Below are 8,308 nucleotides of genomic sequence, written 5' to 3'. Positions count from 1 at the left end.
CTATACCGTTCTTTCCCCTCCCAACTGCATGAAGGGTGCATTGAACAGAACAGGGGAGGCTCCTTTAACCTTCTCGATGTTTCTCACTTTTCTAATAGGCAAGACAAATTACTTGCTTCTTTTCACAGTTTTTCAACAGTGTGACTCTTGACTCTGATTTCTCCTTGGTTAACAACAAGGCAGCAGGCAGACCCCAGCCTGTAGGTATCTCCTGACTCAGTGTGGAAGCTGTAAGTGCAAAGACAACTCCAAGCTTCAGGCTGGGTAGGAGAAGCTTCCAGATTTTAGGACTCCTTTTCTTGCTTCCATGTTTCTTCATATCGAGCAGGAGCTCTTGACGACACCGGTTTTATTTCCCGTGCTCACGTGCATTGTAAGTTAGGTCAAGTTCCCGGAAACTGACCTGTTTGTTTCATTCACTGGGAGTTTAGACACTTCTTCTATCTCTATATACCTATGCTCAGCCATATATTCCTAGTTTAAGAATTCCAGTTATTGTATTATCTCAAAGATTGCCATTTGTTTTTTTTTTGTTGTTGTTTTTTGTTTTTTGCTCTTCAATCAGGAGTGAAATATCTTCGAGGAGCAGACAGAAGAGCACTGGCATAATTATGTAACGCCTCTGTCTCTTTTCAGCTGTGACACTTTGGTGGCGCTCCCCATTACGACTTCCCAAAGCCTCATTTTCTTTCATATGGAGATAGAATCAAGCAATATTTTTTAATCCATCACTTTGTGCTAAGAGCTTTGCTTACCTGGTAGAGCCAAAGGGAAAATGCCCTACAAGGCACAGTCTGTATGGGAGATGGCTTACCTGGCCAACGCCACCATGTTGCACAACTCCAGGAGGCACCAACCCTCGAAGTTTGTGTCAATGTGACTCCCGTTGTGCAGGAAGCAGCCAGCATGGCCTGTATATGCATTGACCCCACAAAACGTGGTTTTACCCATTTTGTACCTGAATATATCTACTTTCAATAGATAAAGTCTGTCCATTCCATGCAGCTATTTATAATAATTCCTACTGAATTTAACTTGGGACTTTATAAAATGACAATAGAATTTGTTGGAACAGACTTACTCAAACTAATGATTTTCAGCAGTTCCTTGGTGAGGAGTAATTGGTATCCTCTGGTGGAAGACCATTGTTCAATAACTGGATTTTGAGCTGTAAAATTATGGAATGTTAATTGTGTAGTTAGGTATAAATAATTCTCATTCTAGAGTGTGGTTTCAGTCTGTCCCCATGGATTCTATTATTGTTTCATAAATTTTGAGGCACTGGGGATTTCCTAATAATTCAAGCCATAACACCCATTATCCTAAGGATGGCATTTCTATGTTGGCTAAATATTGCATCCTGACTCTGGACCTGTGCTCGGTTCAATCACCTGGGGTTGGCACCTGTTCTTCCGGATCAATAATCTGCTCCTGCCGTGTCAGTGAACGTGATTAGAGTCTGATTCCTTTGATGAGAAGAGAGCCTTGTTGATTGTGCTAAACAAAGCAGTGTTCTGTTTGGTTTTCTCTTCCCTTTGAGCAGAACATATATTATAACGTTTCTTGTATAAAACCAGTAAAAGAATCTCTGGCTAAAATTAGGGCCTTCTCCTAACTTTTTCACTTTTAATTAGCTATAAACCAGTCTTTTTTAAGTTTATGACTGTCATCAAGTTTGAAATAGATTTATTGGATAGTAACTAGCATTTTTAAAAAATGAAATAGAATAGGGTCAGATAGGATAGAACTCGATTAAATTGAAAAATAGAACAACAGAACACATCCAACATAGTATGGGTATATATATTAGTCAGGGGTCTCCAGAGTAACAGTGAACAAGGATGTAGATATAATATAATATAATATAATATAATATAGTATAATAATTAGTAGATATAGAATATATGGTTATTTTAAAGATATATAAGATATAAGATCTACACTTGTATCAGAATATATAGTATATATGTAGAATTCATATATTAATATATTATGTATAGTATATATGATATATAGAGAATATATATAATACATATTCTATATATATATATATAATATATATGTATAAAGAGAATTATTTTAAGGAATCAGCTTATATGGAGGTTAGCAAGTCCAAAATCTGCAGAATGGGTCAGCAGCCTAGAGACTCAGGAAGAGCCAATGTTGCATTTCAGATCCAAAGGCTGTCTCTTGGCAGAATCCCCTCTTGTTCAAGGGATGGTCACTATTTGGTTCTACTCAAACCTTCAACTCATTGGATGAGGACCATCTACATTACGGATGGCAACCTACTTTACTTAAGGTCCACTAATTTAAATGTAAATCTCATCCAAAAACACCCTCACAGAAACATCCAGAATAGTGTTTGACCAAATATCCAAGCCCCATGGCCCAGCCAAGTTGACACATAAAGTTGATCATCACAGTACATTTTGTGGTGGGCATTCATGCTGTTCAGCAGATATTTTTGGTACTTTCCCAGGCACATGTGGAATTACAATTCCCCACCCCCTGCGTATGGCCAGGAGACTTGGCCAAAGAAATGTGATCAGAAGTGATATGTGCCTCTCCAGGTGGAAATTTGGAGTGCTGGTGTGGGAGCTGCCATGTTCTCTTTCCCTCTGCTACTGAGACCGGCAACTTTGGGAAGGAGGCTGCTCCATCAGCCTGAGTCCTGGGATGAGGACAAAGTGGAGCTGGAACCCCAGCTGCCTCTCGATGCACATAACATAAGCCGGGACAAAATCTTTGTTGCCTTATTTGGAGATTTTTCATTTCTGTGGTATAACCTATTGGATCTAACCACTTCAGTGTGCTCCATAAAACTTATATTTCAGTTACATGTGCGTGTGTGTGCGCGCGCACGCACTGAGCCATTTTGCAAAATGAATCTCTTGCTGTATGTTATGAATAAGACATTTGATAGCCAATGAAATAGAGGGTAGTTTGACCTTATATCATTTATTAGCAAAAAAAAGTTTCGAACTGTAAGGGGCAAAGAAATCAACTAGTTCAATGCACACTTTTTCAAGATGAGAATACTGAAGCCAAAAGGGGTCAAGTCATTTATCTGAGGTCACAGAGTAAGTGAGGACTAGGATTCAAACAGCATAAGACTTCAAGCCAGCACTTTACCATAAGCCCATGCTTTAGGGAAAATCTGGTACAAGTGCCTTGAAAACTACAAAACGTCATAAAACTGCAGAGTAATGACATCACAAGAGACGGGTAGAATGTGGTGGTTAAGGGCTTAGCCTTTGTAAACCTGGTTTCAGTGCTAGCTCTGCCACTTATGAGCTGCGTGACCTTGAGGACACCATTTGATCTCTTTGAACCTCTGTTTCCTTATTTATAAAATGAGAATAATCTTACTTATCTCATATTTTCCTGATGAGTAAATGAGATAATGTAAAGTTCTTAGCACAAGTGTTTAGTCGTTAGCACGATGCCTGGCTCATAATAAATGCTAATAATTCATTTGTAATAGGTACAATACCATAAAAAAAAAGTAGAAGAAAGCCACTCCTGGGCTTAGAAAGAGCCAGAATTTGGAGCAGAAATAGCACTATTTCTCAACTGTGGCACTATTGAAATTTGGGGCCAGATAATTCTTTGTTATGGGAGGTTGCCCTAGGCACGGTAGGAGGCTTAGGAAAGATACTGAAGTATTAGCCAGACAGTATGAATCAGTTTCTAAACCTTGGCATTATTGACATTTGGGGCTGGATAGTTCTTTGTTGTAGAGGGTTGTCCTGTATAGTGTAGGGTGTTTAGAAGCATCCCTGGTCTCTACACACTAGATATGAGGAGCACCCAGTCGGGTTAACCAAATATGTTCTCAGACATTGCTAAATGTCCCCTGGGGGCGAAAGCAGCCCCGTTGAAAATGACTATTGCACAATTTTTCAATTACTTCCCAGTAGACAGCTAAAACGTAAAAGAAGGTTAATCTCTCTAAGAAAAGGCATCGGGGCTTCCTAGTCTTATACTTTATTGGCATTATCTGCTTCATGTCTATCTGACAGACTGGAGTAAGCACTCCATGAAGGCCCTGTGTCTGTCTTGTTTTCTCCTCTGTCTCCAGGGTGTGTATCACCAAACACATAGCAGGTGCACAATAAAAACGTCACCGAATTAAAGAAATGAGAGTATTTTTTTCTGCATTCCCTATCTACTAACGATACAAACAAGATTCCTACAGGATCAATAGGGTAGACTAAGTTGGTAGAAAGAATCTCCTTTCTCCAGCTTTGCCCCATCTCTAAAATAAAGATTGCCTCAAGAGAGCATATGCTTGGCTATTGTGGACATTGCTGCTACTAACATTGGGGTGCATGTGCCCCTTTTTTTCACTACATCTGTATCTCAGGGGTAAACGCCCAGTAGTGCAATTGCTGGGTCATGGGGTAGCCCTATTTTTAACTTTTTGAGGAACCTCCATACTGTTTTCCAAAGTGGCCGCACCAGCTTGCTTTCCCACCAACAGTGTAAGAGGGTTCCCCTTTCTCCACATTCTCTCAACATCTGTTGTTTCCTGCCTTGTTAATTTTGGCCATTCTAACTGGTATGAGGTGGTATCTCAATGTGGTTTTGATTTGAATTTCCCTGATGGCTAATGATGTTTAACATTTTTTCATGTGTCTGTTCGCCATTTGTATGTCTTCTTTGGAGAAGTGTCTGTTCATGTCCTCTGCCCATTTTTTGAGGGTTTTGGAGGGGATGGGGGGGGATGGGCTAGCCCGGGGATGGGTATTAAGGAGGGCACACACTGCAATGAGCACTGGAAGTTATACACAAATAATGAATCATGGAACACTACATCAAAAACTAATGAAGAACTGTATGGTGACTAATATAACAACAATTAAAAAAAAAAAGAGCCTATTCTTAACAAAACAATAAGATCTTCAAGGCACATGTCTTCAGACAGGGTAAAAGGGTAAAACAGGGTCCCAGTTTTTACAGTCAGCCCTGGACACTCAAGAGCCAGCACAATGACCCCCTTATAGATCAAATTCACAAAAAGGCAGGATGTAGAGTGGCCTCAAAATAGCCTGCAGTAAGGGAAAGGACAGGTCTAGTGCTGGAGCTGGGGTGTTGGGGGGGGGGTTGATTCCAGAGACGCACAGGAAGAGATGGCAAAGTCACAATAGATCTGACTTCCGTCCCCTCCTGCTATTTGAGGTTGTGGGCTGCTCCCCGGAAGCAGAGTTACTTAGGTAATGATATTTTTTTGTGTTCTAGGTCACTCTGTCCTTGTTCTTTCTCACTTGTGGTTATTGGGTGAACCTGAAAAAAGTGTGCCTCCCCTCTTCTGCTCTAAATCCATGCTAGCCACTTGATGATCTTGAGATTGTGCCTGGACACACAAGACTGACAATAACAATAACCATTATGTTTCATCCTAACCTCTTTCTGGAAACATAGCCTTTTCTGACTTTTCTGGCAATCATACATAATATTTCTCATCTATCAATTGAGTGGATTCTTGTGGTTCTTGCTGGCACCCATTCAAGCCACCACTTTGGCTTTCCTGCATCCAACAGCTGGACCCCATCTGTGTCCATGGCTTCCTTGACCCCCCCCCCCCGGTTTACTCTTCTCCACACGAGTCTATGGCTTTGTTGCCATGGATGAATCTCATTCCCAGGAGCTTTGCAGCCCATGTTTATCATCTCTTACATACTCCCTTGCATGCTTTATTCATCTGTCTCTTACTTTGTCCTTGAACAAAACACCATTCCTCCTTCCCTCTCTACCAAAGATGGTCTCTGTAAGGGTCTCCCAACAGTCAACAGTAAAGAGAGAGTTATCTCCATGACCCAACAGAAAATAGGCAAAGACTTGAAAAGACATTCTTAAAGGAGAATATCCAAATGGCCAAAAAAACATAGGAAAATGCTTTACTGGCCTCCACGGAAATACAAATTAAAACCACGATATACTACCATCACACACTCACCATAGTGACTAAGGATGGAAAACACCAAGGTTGGTCTTCAAGCTCCTGCACTGCAAGTGGCAATATACCTTGGTACAACCACTTTGGAATATTGAATCCACTAAAACTAAATATATGCAATCCCCTACAGCAATGACTGTTTATGCTCCTCCAAAGACATATTCTAGAATGTTCATTTGGGTACTATTCTTAATTGCCTCAAACTGGAACTATCCAAATGCCCATAAGCCAAAGAGTAGAAAAATAAACTGCACTATAATCTCACAATAGAAAACCACTGGGAACGAATTACATACAACCTTATGCAACAGCATGAACGAATCACACAAAATGTTGAACAGTAGACACCAGACGTGAAAGGAGTATATTGCTTATGCCAGCATTCAGGCAAAGCACTGAAACAGACTAAACAAATGTTATGCTGTTAGAAGTGATAATGGTTACCTTTAGTGATGGGAGGAGAGCATGTGGGATGTCTCTTGATTTGGGTGCTGGTTATATGGGTGTGTTCTCTTTGTAAGTACTCATGAAGCTGTGCAATTATGATCACTGCACTTTTGTGTGTTTATGTTATACGTTATCAGGAGTCAGATTATCCAGAAGCAGACTCCAAGATGAAGATTTATATAGAGTAAGTTTTTGGGGTGGGTGCTTTCATGAACAGTATGTGAGAGTCAAGGCATGAAGGAGCAGAGGGAGCCAATGACAGGGAAGCAGTGTAAACAAGGTCCAGCAGGGAGCTCAGGAATCTCATGACCCTTCAGAGTCACCCCAAGTTGGAGTGAGAGGTCAGGCCTTTTATGCCGAAACTGAGCACATATTCTCTTGTAGGAAGTGTCCTTTTTAGTGTTTGTGTGTCTTCTGTTTAGCAAGTTCATTCTTTCATCAAAGACATGGACTGTCCCTGGGGGAAGGGGGCATGACCTAGGATGAGGCAACTCTCTCTCTCTCTCTCTCTTTTTTTCTTACCTCCCCACCCCCTTTACGGTGAGAATATTTAAGTTTCTACTCTTGTAGCAAATTTCAGTTAGAGTCACTGTGTTATATATTAGATACTCAGACTGTAGTCATCTTAGAGCTGAAAATCTGTACCCTTGACCAATCTCTCCCTATTATCCCAGCCCCAGCCCCTGATAACCATTTTTCCACTCCCTGTTTCTAGAAGTTCAACTTTCTTTTTTAGATTGCATATGTAAGTGATACCATGCACTACTTGTCTCTCTTGGTCCGACTTACTTTCCTTAGCATAACATCCTCCAGGTTCACTCACGTTGTCACAAAGGACAGGATGAATAATATTCCATGGTATATAGATACCCTATTTTCTTGATCCATTCATCCAGCGGAAGGCACTTAGGTTGTTTTTGTACCTTGGCTATTGTGAGTAATGCAGGGCAGAGGGCTTGGATGGGAGGAGGCCCAGCCAAGGCAGCAGCCAGGCAGATAAATAGCACTCAGTCTGGAACAGGACCGCAGCAACCACTACATACTTGAATAAAAAGTTAAAAAGGAAACACTCTGTTTTGGACAATGAGAGAAGAGAGAAGAAATACTTGAAAGAAATTAACGGAATGGGACAGGCAGTATGCACACTGACCAAAGACCAGCGCTGCAATGATCATATCGACTTCCAGTAATTTGCTTCATGTTCCTGAACTGAGCCAAGGTGAACTATGACACGTTTCATTAGCTACTTATCCTGGACCAGATGCTAGAGCAGTTTGTTTATTCACATAGTGCTTAGTTCTAAGAAGAATTTCCTGTGCGTTGCCCAGATACTTGCAGCCCAGCAAGAGAGGATTTACCTATGAATAGCCTGTTGTGGAATCTCCCATTTATTATGTGGGTTCCGAAGAATGGTTACAGCTGGGGCGCCTGGGTGGCTCAGTCGTTAAGCGTCTGCCTTCGGCTCAGGGCGTGATCCTGGCGTTATGGGGTCGAGCCCACATCAGGCTCCTCTGCTGGGAGCCTGCTTCTTCCTCTCCCACTCCCCCTGCTTGTGTTCCCTCTCTCGCTGGCTGTCTCTCTGTCAAATAAAGGAGCACTGTGGTAAGGACAGTCCTACCCACTCCAACAGGGCTTGGCTTGAGCTGGTTGGTTATTTATTAGAGTAAAAGCTGCAGTTTTCTGGAAGGCACAACTTTGAGGTTGAAGAGCTCTCTCCAGTAAACACTGTGCTCTCTTTAGCGGCAAGGGGCCCATTGTGAAATCGAATTCCTCTGGACCAACTCTCTACCCTGTCCTTTGGCTGAATTGCTTCTTTGGATGGGAGCCCATAGTCACCCAGTCAGCCTTCCACACATTTATCCACTTTTTTCTCCCTGGGAAGGGCTGGGCTGGGGACAA

This window comes from Ursus maritimus, unplaced genomic scaffold (assembly GCF_017311325.1).
Source record: "Ursus maritimus isolate PB19 unplaced genomic scaffold, ASM1731132v1 scaffold_9, whole genome shotgun sequence".
NCBI lineage: Eukaryota > Metazoa > Chordata > Mammalia > Carnivora > Ursidae > Ursus > Ursus maritimus.
Note: the sequence above shows the minus strand (reverse complement) of the source record.